The sequence below is a fragment of the Budorcas taxicolor genome, chromosome 21, assembly GCF_023091745.1.
Source record: "Budorcas taxicolor isolate Tak-1 chromosome 21, Takin1.1, whole genome shotgun sequence".
Lineage (NCBI taxonomy): Eukaryota > Metazoa > Chordata > Mammalia > Artiodactyla > Bovidae > Budorcas > Budorcas taxicolor.
In genome coordinates, this window is record NC_068930.1 from 30,923,211 (window position 1) to 30,934,921 (window position 11,711).

Genomic DNA, 11,711 nt, shown 5'->3' on the forward strand with positions numbered 1-11,711 from the left:
GGTTCCTTCCGTGCCCTGGGAGTAGGGTGAGGAAATGGGTTGAGATAGCCCCAGCCTGAGCCGTGGAAAGTCTCAAGGGCTGGAAGGAGACACACACAGGGTGACTGGGAGCTCCAGAGAAGGGGTTTCCTCCCACAGTGGGGCCTTACTCTGGACCACAGGAATACAGCTCCCATGAGTTGCAAGGCACACTTCTGACCGTCTATGGACTTTCTAGAATTATTGTTTTTAGAGTTCACACACTGAGGAATCATATAAAAGGATTCTGTCCAAATGCCCTATATCAAAGTCTTATATTTTTCCAGTCTGGAAGTGGAAAAGTTAAAGAGTTCTCTCTCATAAAAATACTCACCCCCCCTTACCCCCCCCCCCCCCCCCCCCCCCCGCCGCCCAGACCCCTCACATCATGGGCTAGTGACAAGTCAATTTAAAAAAAATTATTATGTATTTATTTACCAAAGAATTTTTTTGCCACCACGCAGGATGGCATGTGGGGTCTTAGTTCCCTGACCAGGGGTTGAACTGGTGCCCCTGCATCTGGACCCCAATAAACTCACTTTCTGACCTCAAGAAAACCCCACAAACAAAAAAACAGAAGTCATTAGATTAGGACCCTCCATAATCTAGTGTGACCTCTCTTAAACTTGGTTACATCTGTATAGACCCTATGTCTAATGTCACATTCATAGGTACCAGGTAAACCCGAATTGTAAGGAGATGTCATTCAACCTGGTACACATGGGCATGTCTTCATGTAAACAAATAAATATAGATACTCAGACCCTGATGCTAGGAAAGATTAAAGGCAAAAGTAGAAGGGGACAGCAGAGGATGAGATGGTCAGATGGCATCACCAACTCAATGGACATGAATTTGAGCAAACTCAGGAAGATATTGGAGGACAGAGGAGCCTAGCGTGCTGCAATCCATGAGGTTGCAAAGAGTCACACATGACTTAGTGACTGAACAACAACAGATACTCATTATTATTTTTGAGGACAACATAATATTTTATCAGAGGTATGTATCGCTATTTACTTAAACCCATCTCCTAAGGATTGACATCTAGGTAATTTTATTTTTCGTTTTGGCTGTTTTCAGCATCTGTTTGAAATACACCCTTGTACATAGATTTTATACTTGTGTCATTATTTTTCTTAGAGAAGTGCCATAAATCGGGTTGGTAATCCAAAGGGCATGTGCTTTTATTATTTTGCCATCTCTCTTTCTTTCTTTTTTACATTTTTATCTTGCTATCTCTCTCACCATTTTTTTTTTTACATTTTTATTTTACAATCTTTTTTATTTTTTGGCCACCTGGCATGCTAGATATTAGTTCTCCAAACAGGGATCTAACCCTAACCTCCTGCATTGGAAGGCAAAGTCTTAACCTCTGGACCACCAGGGAAGATACAGTCAACATGTTCTTTTGACCACCTATATATGAGGCTGTGTGCTTAGCACTAAGGATGTACTAATGAAACACAGTGTCCTTGACCTCAAGCAGCTTACACTGGTTCAAATTGCTCAGGTCCAATAAAAACTTCTAATCACAGCAATTTGCAGAGAAAATACAAAGTGAGTTGAGAGCCAGGGGAGAGGCAAATGGTGTCCTCCGTCCAGTCTCGGGATGTTGTTGAGGGAGGTGACTTTGGGGATGGTCTCGATGAATGAGTACATGACTTGGGGAAGTAAGTGTCTTGAGTAAGGAGATTCAAATAGAGGAAACATCAAGGGCAATACAAGCATCCTTCTGGGAAACCTCAACTATTTTGATATTCTTAGAACATAATGTAAAACAGTGTCATTTATAGGAGGTGATACTATTAAAAGTAGACAATGATTTAATCAGCTTTTGACATTTTTTGGTTCTTAACTTCCATGTTTATCACTTCTAAGAAGATACATTGTAATGCCTAGAAACCCAGCTTTCCAAATCCCTTTGGGAACAGAGACCCACTTGTAAATTGGGGTCTCCTGTCTGAGTCCATAGTCCATCTTGTCCTTGTGTGATTTCCTCCTTATGGACAAAGAACTGTACGTGGGAGGTGCCACACGAGGGCGCAGTTGCCTAGTTATGGAATTGAACTCGCCTCTAAAAGGTCAGAAAAGACCTTGTCCTCACAAGCTTTTCTGGTTGACAGATGATCAATGAGCATGAGAAACAATCCGAAATGATTATACAAAAGCTGCAGACATCTGCTGAGTGAGGTGCTTGGGGCAGTGCGAGCACAGAGTTGACTCCCATTCTTGATCCTAACTTCTCGAACCACTGAGATATTTTATCACTAGTCCTACTGTTGGGACACAATTCAGTTTTAGTTTAGGTATGGAATACCACTGGGCCAGAATGCCTTCAGAAGATTTTCTCTTTTTTTCCTATTATAAAAAATTGCATGCTCATTATAGAAAAAAAAAAAAAAAAAAGCATTTTCCTATGGAAAGCCTGATACCCGCTCCACATCAGCTGTGTATATGTGGGTTAAATATGTGTATAGTTGATATATGTATAGATTATGTGAAGGAGTCTTTTGGAACAGATTGGCCAGACCCCATAATTGAAAGGCAAGCAGAGGCTCCTATTGAGAGCTCGAGTCGTCACCCGTAGTCGCAATAGGAGTTATGAGAAGAGAGCTCTGTGTCGAGGTGGAGCGTCCCCCACCGCCGCCTACAGAGTGGCCCTTGGCCGGGGGTCCAGGACTGAGTTCTAGGCCGCCTCTAGAACACCGTCCGGATCTTACCTTAATCTAGGGGCCGGCTCGAGTGGAGTGTTGCATGTAGAGCAGCCGAATGGCAAGAGTTCCCTATTCCGGAGGTCGTCAGAGAGAGAGGGAGGGAGAGGGGGTAGAGCCGAGGCCTGGGGGAACGCAAAGCATCAATAAAGCCTTAGCGCAAGGCTTGCACCGCTCACGAAGGCACTATGCGTCCCCACGGGGAACTTGAGCCCCAGCAGCAAAGTGAGCTCAGCGGATGTTCTCGCTCCCAGACTCCGGGAAAAGGGAAAACAATGAGAGGGAGGGAGAGTGAGCCGAGTGCCTCGCCCCTTCCTGGGTTTCGGCACCAAGAGTGTAAGGTATAGTTCAGGCCGAGGCAGAAAGGGGAAAGACTACCTCAACAGAAGTAGGTTACCCTTATTCAGGCAAGGAGGGGCGACAGTCGGCCTAACAACCAGGCTGAGCGCGTAGAGGGATCAGGGAGGCTCCATATTTGTAGGGAGGCTTGTGGAAGCGATAAGGGAAACGTTAATCAGGTGGGATGTTTTGGGTATTTTTTTAGTTGAGATGGCATTTGTAGTTGGGCAGGGGGTGATAAGTCTTCTGGGCAGGTGTAGGGGGTGGAAGGTTTCTGGACAGGGGGCGAGAAGTCCCAGATAGATACAACTGGCCTGGAGCATCAGGGCGGTACCTAAAGTTCTGTTTTGTTTTCTCTGAAGTTAGATGATTCAGCAAGGGCCTTTGAGACTGTTGTTTTCTTTTCTAGGCCCAAAAGACTCCATCATTAAGTAGGCTAGACATGTGTATGATTATGTATGATGGGCTCCCAGGTGGTGCTAGTGGTAAAGAAGCCACCTGCAAACATAGGAGACACAAGAGATGCGGGTTCTATCCCTGGGTCGGAAAGATCCCATAGAGAGGGGCATGGCAATCCACTCCTGTATTCTTGCCTGGAGAATCCCATGGACTGAGGAGACTGGTGGGCTATGGTCCATAGGGTCGCAGAGTCGGACACGACTAAAGTGACTTAGCACACACACATGCATGATTATATACAGTACTATAATTGTATTATATTTAGCATATATGCATATGTTACATATACATTTATGAATAGATCATCACATGTTTATAAATTATATCATTTTTCCTATGAATACACATTTTAAAATGTCCATTTAAAAATACACATTTTAGGGAATTCCCTGGAGGTCTAGTGGTTAGGACTTCATGCTTCCAAGGTGAGGGACACAGGTTCAGTCCCTGATTGGAGAACTGAGATCCTGCATGCCTTGCAGCATGGCTAAAAAAAAAAAGTAAAAATATATGTTTAAAAATATATACATTTTAATCATAAAATGGACATCTTACATGATAAACTCTTTTATAGTCTCATTTTAATTTACTATACTATGAACATCTCCCAAATACCTTCTCAGATATTCTCAGGGTATTTATGAAATTTGGATAAGCAATATCCCTACCCTAGTTGAAGCCATAGTTTAGTGTACCTCACGGAAGTTTCTTAAAGATACTGAAGGAGAAATTCAACCACTCAAGACTGTGGTGCGTGTAATTTCTCTCCCCAGTTCTTGGAGGGTGTGAGAGCTGTATGATTCAGGTAGTGCTAAATTTTGAGTCAGTGGTGCCAGGGCTCTACCCAGGCCATGCATGGGCATTGGCTCTGTGCTTTTGGGCAGTTCAGGCCACCTATTGGCCCACAGAGTTTGCCCCAAGAGAAGGCAGAATGATACCTTCAGAGGTAATTAACTCCCTATATGGAATTTTTCTACCACACAGAGCCCTAGCATTAAACATTGCCACCGTTGCTGTCTACGTTGGGATTATGTATGGAAAAAATGCTTCATCTCCCAGTCTCATCCTCAGAACCTTACAGTCGAAGAGAAGGAATTAGTAGAAATCCTGGGATCACTAGTTCTCTCTCCTTAGCCACTTCTCTTCCCCTTGCTGGGTCTTTGTTTTCCCTTTTCTTAAATGAAATATCCCTTGAACTTCAAACTTGTGAATCTTGCAAACAGAGAGCTCCTTGATCAAGCCATGCCTGCTGCCAATATTTGCAATTCAATGAGCAGCAATATCTAGTGAGTGCTTCCCTGTCCTGTGCACTGTGCCAAGGGTGTTACATGTGGGCTCCCATTTATGCTTCTCAATAACCGTAGGAAGCAGGTATTATCATTTCCTCATTTTACAGATGGAGAGACTGAGTCACAAAGAGGTCATGACCTTGCTCAAGGGTCCCACAGGCTGCCAGTGATTAGTTCTGGGGATCTGCACTTGGAATGTTCGGCTCCAGAGCTTGTCTTGTAATTCACAGAGCTGGCTACAGAGCAGATTGATTTTCCAACCTCCTATAATGGTAATTTTCAAGTGAAACGATGTGTGTAAAGTGATGTGACACCTGGGGATGATACAAAAATATAATGCAAGGCCCTATTTTTCTCTGGTTTCTCTCCTTTCTTTCTTCCTCCTCTCTTCCTGCATTCTTGTGGTGGCTTTCAGTTCTGGCTCCTATGCTAACTTGAGTATTTCCCGTAACCTTTCTGTGCTTCCATTTCGTCATTTGTGAATTGAAGGGACATTCTCTCTTTTCCCATCAGATTAAAGGAACTGGAAATGCTGATGTTTTGGGGAAATGTGTCTTTGCGTTGACACTCTCCAGGAGTTCCTGGAACTGGTTCATTTCTCCATCATATTCTAGTCCACTGTAAGTGTTTGCGTGGTTGCTTTGCTTTCAGAGCACATTTGTAATTACCAACTTTCATATTGCAAAAGAATAGGAGAGATGGGCCCAAATGGATTTATTCTCGTTGCATTCTAAATCTTGCCCTCAATGTGTAGAATGCTTCTGTTTATATCTTTCTGGGGCAATAAAGGCCAGCACTTTCTTTTCTTTGTTTAAAAAAAAATTATTTTATATTGGAGTTTAGCAGATTAACAATGTTGTGATAGTTTCAGGTGAACAGCAAAGTGACTCAGCCATACATATCCATTCTTCCCCAAACTCCCCTCTCATCCAGGCTGCCACGTAACATTGAGCAGAGTTCCCCGTGCTACACAGTAGGTCCTAGTTGTTGTTGTTCAGTTGCTCAGTCATGTCTGACTCTTTGTGACCCCATGGACTGCAGCATGCCAGGCTGTCCTGTCCTTCACTATCTCCCGGAGTTTGCTCACACTCATGTCCATTGAGTCAGTGATGCCTTCTAACCATCTCATCCTCTGCCGCCCCCTTCTCCTTTCACCTTTAATCTTTCCCAGCATCGAGGTCTTTTCCAGTGAGTCAGCTCTTCACATCAGGCGGCCAAAGTGTTGGAGCTTCAGCTTCAGAAAAGTCCTTCCAATAAATATTCAGGGTTGATTTCCTTTAGGATTAACTAGTTTGATCTCCTTGCTGTCCAAGGGACTCTCAAGAGTTTTTTCAGCACCACAATTCGAAAGCATCAATTCTTTGGTGCTCAGCCTTCTTTATGGTCCAACTCTCTCATCTGTACACGACTACTGGAAAAACCATAGCTTTGAATACATGGATCTTTGTCAGGAAATTGATGTCTCTGTTTTTTAATATGCTGTCTAGGTTTGTCATAGCTTTACTTCCAAGGGGAAAGCATCTTTTAATTTTGTGGCTGCAGTCACTACCTACAGTGATTTTGGAGCCCAAAACGATGATGTAGATGGATCAGGACTTTCATTAGCCTGCCTACTCATCAAAGTGAAAGTGTTAGTCGCTCAGTCATATCTGACTCTTTGCGACCCCATGAACTGTAGCCTTCCAGGTTCCTCTATCCACGGGATTTCCCAGGCAAGAATACTGGAGTAGGTTGCCATTCCCTTCTCCAGGGGATCTTCCCAGGTCTTCTGCATTGTAGGTGAATTCTTTACCATCTGAGCTCCCAGGGAAGCCCGGAAGCCAGCCTACTTGTCAAAGGATGGTTATTAGCCAACATCCTTTCAGAGAAGACTTTCCCACCTTGACCCTCTGGCATGAGGCTTCATGTGTGTACATACTTGCTCAGCACTGTGTCTCCCTTTTGACTCTGCAGAAAGGCAGGGCCCACGATATCCATAGTGCTTGGCACTCAGTGGCTCTTGCATGGGTGAATGATGGGTTCCCCCACTGCACAGTCGTTTTCAAAGAGCTCCTGACCTGAGCTGTTATTATCATTCCTCTCCCTGTCTACTTAAGCGCACCCATCCCCTCTCATCAGGGCGTCTCCTAACTGGGCTTCCTGCCCTCTACTGGGCCCGGCTGCCTGCGATTCACAACCTATAGCCCCAGCAAACTTCCAAAGCTCCACTCTGCTCTCTGTCGACATCTTCGCATTGGAAACTTTCATGGCTCTCTTTAACTTAAAGAAAGAAATTCACAGCCCTTGCCTTGATACCTCAGGTCTCCCCTCCCCTCTGTCTTCTCCCAACTCACGTTTGTTACCTTGTTGCTCCTTCCTGGCTTCTTTGCCCTACTGTATCCTGTTTTCTTCCTCTGGCAAGTGATTATCTTGATTCTTTTATCTATATGTCCAAGTCCTGCCCATTTTACGCAGTATTATGTCATTTGAGCCACACAAAATCTCATAAAAATTGTTCTTACAAGATGATTCTTTTTATTTTATTATTTATTTTTAAAACTATTGTTTATTTATCTTTGGCTGCACTGGGTCTTTGTTGCTAAACACGGACTTTCTGTACTTGTAGCCAGTGAGGGCTACACTCTAGTTGCGGTGCGTGGGTTTCTCATTGTGGTAGCTTCTTTTGTTTCAGAGCATGGGCTCTAGGGCACTCAGGCTCAGTAGTGGTGGTGCCCAGGCTTAGTTACTCTGAAGCATATGGGATCTTCCTGGATCAGGGATGAAATCTGTGTCCCCTACATTCACAGGAGGATTTTTAACCACTGGACCACCAGGGAAGTACAATGATTCTTTTAAAAATGTATTCCACGGTGAGCTTAGCTTGAGGAATGCCATATGTATCATCTTTTTATGGGTTTATAATGAGCATCATTACATTCAAGGCTCTGATAAGGACTGCAATAAGGTGCCTGTTTAACCCACCATTTCTCAAATTGATCTATAAGAGACTCTCCATATCTGTTAACACACATAGCATATTTTGGAAATGCTTCTTAAAGAATTATCTGTAAAATTATCCTTAACTCGTTTTTATTGATGAAGATGCTAAGGCCCAGAGACGAAAATAGTTGCATAAACTGAGTGAAAGAAGTGTCAACTCCATTTTTAAATTTAGGACACTATGATGACTTACAATGTGTCTTGTCCAATGAGGACTTGAAAACTTAATTTCAGCGGCCTGGAAGTTACTTGTTTCTAAGACGATAACTCTCATTTCTCTTTCTCAGTATCTGAACTTTATCCTACTTTTCCTTTCTAAAAATGATCCTGTCCAAGAATTTCTTTGGCTTTTCTCATCCTGCCAGATGTCTCACAAGCAAGTAACAAAAGGCTCCAATTAATTTTTTCCAAGAGCCTCATCAAATCATGAAAAAAAAAAATCAAATGAGTTTTCCAATATATACCTGGTTTATGTCAAAATTATAATACTTCTAAAAGGGAGGGAATGGTGGCTTAATTTAAACAAATACTTATGGCTACATAATGAACTGAGTAAATGACTCAGAGACTAGCAATGTATGTGCACAATCCTGGTCTCATTGTAGCTCTGAGGGGTTTTGAAGAATGTAATTTTAAAGTGCTCTGTAATTGCCATAAAATAAAGGTTTTATAAATTTTCCAAATTAAAAGTAAAAATTAGTCAAAAGCTCTTTCCAAAAGCTCCTTATATGTTTGTTTATAGTTTTGTTACTGTCACCTGGCTTTTATTTATTTCTTTTGAAAATTTTATTTATTTATTTGACTACTTTGGGTTTTAGTTGCAGCACAAGGGATCTGCATTGTGTCATGTGAGCTCTCTCTCTTTTTTTTAAAGATTTATTTATTTATTTTATATTTTGGCTGTGGTGGGTCTTCGTTGCTGCACCCAGGCTTTCTGCAGTTGCGGAGCTACGGTGAGTGGGGGCTGCTCTTTGTTGCGATGCGGGGGCTTCTCATTGCCGGGGCTTCTGTTGTTGGCGGAGCATGGACTCTAGGCGTTCGGGCTTCAGTAGTTGCGGCACACAGGCTTAGTTGCTCCGTGGCATGTGGGATCTTCCTGGGACAGGGATCAAACTAGTGTCCCCTGCATTAAAGGTGGATTCTTTATCACTGGACCACCAGGGAAGCCTCCACGTGGGATCTTTCATGCAGCACACAGACTCTCTAGTTGTGGAGTGTGGGCTTAGTTGCCCCGAGTCAGGTGGGATCCTAGTTCCCCGATGGGGATTGAACCTGGACCCCCTGGACTGTAAGGCGGATTCTTTACCACTGGGGCTACGGAAGTCCCATCACCTGACTTTAAAATCCACCTGTTAAATCCTCAGTTATGAGATGCTTCTTTATGTTACTTTATCATTTTAAGATTTATTTAGGGGATCAGGGGAACTTGCGTATGTTCAGGACTGTACCCTAAAGAGTGACATCAGAGAGCTGCACACCGTTGGGGAGTAGACCTCACTAACTAGTCTAGCCAGAGTCACTAAATAGATACACAAGTGGATAAGCAAACAGCAACCACAGGCACTGGGGGTAGGGAACCAGAATACAGAGTTCCTACAATATGTTACCTAAAATGTTCAGATTTCACAACAAATTATGAGACCTGCAAATAAGCAGGAACATGTGACCCAGATACAGGGAAAATAACAGATTTTGAGAGAGGGCCCAAATGTTGGACTTAATAAACAAAGACTTCAAAGCAGTTATAAATATGCACAAAGAACTAAGAGAAACCAAAGTTACAGAGTTTAAGGAGAGTCTGATGACAATGCCTCCTCAGATATAGAATATCAAAAAAGAAATGATTAAAAAAAGAGCCAAGTGGAGACTCTGGAGCTAAGTATCATGAAAGTGAAAGTGAAAGTCACACAGTTGTGTCCGACACTTTGTGATCCCATGGACTGTAGCTTGCCTGGCTCCTCTGTCCTTGGAATTCTCCAGGCAAGAGTATTGGAGTGGGTTGCTGTGTTCCTTCTCCAGGGGATCTTCCTGACCCAGGGATCGAACCCAGATCTCCTGCACTGCAGACAGATCCTTTACCAATTGAGCCAGTAGGGAAGCCCAAGGAGATTCTGGACTTAAGTATCATAACCAAAATGAAAAACTCACCAGATGGATGGAATAGTAGATTTGAGCTGGCAGAAGAAGAGATAAGCAAGCCTGTGTGTGTTAGTCACTCAGTTATGTCTGACTCTCTATGACCCCAGTGGACCCTAGCCCACCAGGCTCCTCTGTCCATGGAATTCTCCAGGCAAGATTACTGGCATGGGTTGCCATTCTCTTCTCCAGGGGATCTTCCCAACCCAGGGATCAAATGTGGGTCTCCTTTATTTACTGTCTGAGCCACCAGGGAAGCCCAAAGTGAAAGTGGTAGTTGCTCAGTGATGTCCACTCTTTGTGACCCCATGGACTATAGCCTGCCAGGCTCTGTCCATGGAATTCTCCAGACAAAAATAAACTTGAAGATAAATCAATAGAAATTTTATGCAGTTCTAAGAACATAGAGAAAAAACAAGGAAGAGAAGTGAACACAGCCTTAGGGAAAAGAAATTCTGCTTTATAAGAAATCTCAACAGAAATTCTTCAGGTTGAAATCAGGTGATACCAGGCTGTAATTGGTATACACTTGAAAAAATAAAGAGCACCAGTAAAGATAATCATGGGCTTCTCAGGTGGCACAGTGGTAAAGAATCTGCCTGTCAATACAGGAGGAGATGCAAGAGACATGGGTTCAATCCCTGGGTCAAGAAGATCCCCTGGAGGAGGGAATGGCAACCTGTTCCAGTATTCTTGCCTGGAAAATTCCATGGACAGAGGAACTTGGTGGGCTACAATCCATGGGCTCTCAAAGAGTCAGACACACAAAGATAATTATGTATGTAATTTACAAAAGAGTATAATTGAACACTTTAAATCCTGACTGATTTAAGAAGCAATTGCATAAAGCAACATGTATATAACTGTACTGCTGAGCCTATAAAATAGAGAAGTCTATTGCATTTGATCATAATAGCACAAAGAAAACAGGTGAAAGCTGTCTTGAGTTAAGCAAATAACTGAATCATCAGAAACTTAATAAGTCATATGGATTTATTAAGTAGCCTTATCAAACTCCCAATTTTACAAGAAATTTGCAGACAAAGAGAAAACATGGACTTTGGATTCACAAAATCTGAGTTACGTCCTTGCTTTGAGCAACTGTTAGCAGTTTAAACTTGGATGAGCCATAGCATTTTCGAGTCTCAGTTCCTTGATTTATCAAGTGCAGTTAGTGGTATGATGTCTGACCTACCTTCTTTGTCCCATTTATCCTTTCAAAGGATCCTAGCATGTGACGCTGTATTCACAAAGCTCGTGGGTTCCCGTTTGTATCCCAGGCTGCAACCTGCCAGTTCAAATCCAAGTTCATCTCCAAAGTCCCTCTTCCTTCAGTCACCACCCATAGAGCCTGACTCCCATTCTCACCATCTCCCAAGGCAGAAATGAATCTTTCTTTAGGCTACTATGGCCCTTCATGGTATATCTTAAAAAAAAATATTGGAGTATAATTGCTTCACAATGTTGTGTTAGTTTCTGCTGTACAACGAAGTGAATCAGCTTTATGTATACATATATCCCCTCCCTCTTGGGCCTCCCTTCCATCCCCATCCCACCCCTCTAGGCCTTCACAGAGTACTGAGCTGAACTCTCTGTGCAATACAGCAGCTTTCCACTAGCTATCTATTTTATATACGGTAGTGTGTATATATGGAGAAGGCAATGGCACCCCACTCCAGTACTCTTGCCTGGAAAATCCCATGGGCGGAGGAGCCTGGTAGGCTGCAGTCCACGGGGTCGCTAAGAGTTGGATACGACTGAGCGACTTCATTTTCAC